This window comes from Trachymyrmex septentrionalis, unplaced genomic scaffold (genome assembly GCF_001594115.1).
Source record: "Trachymyrmex septentrionalis isolate Tsep2-gDNA-1 unplaced genomic scaffold, Tsep1.0 scaffold80, whole genome shotgun sequence".
NCBI lineage: Eukaryota > Metazoa > Arthropoda > Insecta > Hymenoptera > Formicidae > Trachymyrmex > Trachymyrmex septentrionalis.
Window position 1 is genome coordinate 1,093,496 of NW_017305988.1, and position 2,070 is coordinate 1,095,565.

Here is a 2,070-nt window from a genome sequence, read left to right on the forward strand (position 1 = left end):
CGACTGCGAAAACTGCAGAAAATTTGGTGCACCTTTCGCAATCAGATGATGACACAAAGGACCACCAGATGGCAAAGGAAGCATCTTCCGAATCCTTACTATGCAATTCTATCTTTACTCCTGATGTGCTGCCGATCAATATGTTGTGCGCTAATCAATATCATTTCTTTTTAATTTTTGGTGATGTAATTAATAAGAATGATATTGTTTAGTTGGAAAAGCTATTGTAAAAATACGATTTATTTAAGATTATATTTAGAGTCAGTAAAAATTACATTTTTATATAATTAAATATTTAGAGAGTCAGTAAAAATTAAATTATTTTATATAATTAAGAAAACTGTTAAGATTTTATTTTATATTATTTTAATACTCCCAAAATTAAAGAAATTTTTAGTTATTTATATTAGCTTCAAATTAGCTATATTGCTATATTTAACATTTTGCTTTCTAAATTAAAAAAAATTGAGTAAAACGGAATTTATTATTCTTTAAGAAAATATTATCAAATTTATTAATTTAGTTTTCGGCGTCACACATACACGTTTCGTTTTTGATTCTCAGAATATTTCATTAATGCGAAAAAGAAAAACGATACCTATAATATTTATCTTAAAATATTAGTATTATGTCTATTGATTAAATATTACTAAATTAAATACAAAAAAGAGATACAATTTGTAAGTGAGTATGAATGTGCAAAATAAAGAGCGATGAAATAGAAACAACGAAGAAAACTTCAATCAGAATAAACGTCTAAATAGTGCATTGAACCACTGCTTGGAAGAAAGTGGACGAGCCAAAATCACCAGAGCGATGAGGAATGAATGCTTAGCAAGAGCACAGATTTGCTCAACTCGGGTGCAATGGCCTCTTCGTTTTCATGTTCGTCTTTTCATACGTCTCCTAATCCCTACTTCGAAACTCTCGTTTCAATACCTTGGTTTTTATTGAAGATCTGTAGAATGTACGTCATATTATTTGTATGGATTTTTATGTTAATAATTAGTGATACCTAAGTCTCTATTGATAATATTTGTTTCCATTTTTCGCGTAAAATATTGGGATATAATAATACATATAATTTAATTACTTAATTTGTATTCCTAATTAGCATACTAACGATAACTAACATTAGCTTGCTACCTGAGTAGCTTGTAATTTAAAACTAGATTACATTATCACAATGACGGAATTTATCGAAACAGCGTAATAACAAATAAATAGTAAGTATTTGAATTGACTTTTATCAGTAAATTTATTAAATCATTAAAACGATATTTGACACCAAAGAGTATCTTTGAAACTAGTCATTCGCCGTTTTAAAAAAGACATTTAGGCCCATTTTTGGACATCCATATCACATATGGCCCATTACACCTTCCCCATTCATATAGTGACTTTCCTCACGCCCCCACCATATTCGACACGCGCCCTACTACGCTATAAGCTTAAAGGCCCTGACTTTTACGATTCTGTTCAAGTGGTCATAAAACCGAAGTTTATTGCCGTCATGATTTTCAAGTAAACGGGCTGCCACCTGTCGGAGTCTCGCAAAAGCGAAAACTGCATTGAGTCTTCATCAACGGCACCTCATCAAATTAAAAGCTTAATAAGCTGTTATATGATTTATACACTTGTAAGATTTTTCAACGAGCGATCGATAATGCGTAATGTACCTGTGTACCTACAAGACACTACAGGTATCTAATGGAAGTATAGCTCTATGATTATGTATATATTACATTTTTATATTTACTATCTATGTTATTTATTAATAAAAAAGTAGGATGTGTAACAACTAAATTCTATACAGTTGATTGTTTAGCAGATTGTTTAAACATGTGTATGTCGTTTCGTTTCCTTGGAATGATCCAACCATTTTGCATTTATATCGATTTAGATATTAAAAATATTCTAGAAATTAGATATCTTTTACTGTCGTGTATTTTTAAAAGTAAAGTAGGTGGCTAATACTCTAAGCGTTCATAATGGCAAGAGCGCGTAAGCAAATAACTAGGGTCAGCTCCGGCGAGCAGCTTATGATGGGCATTACTCGGCTCGTTACGG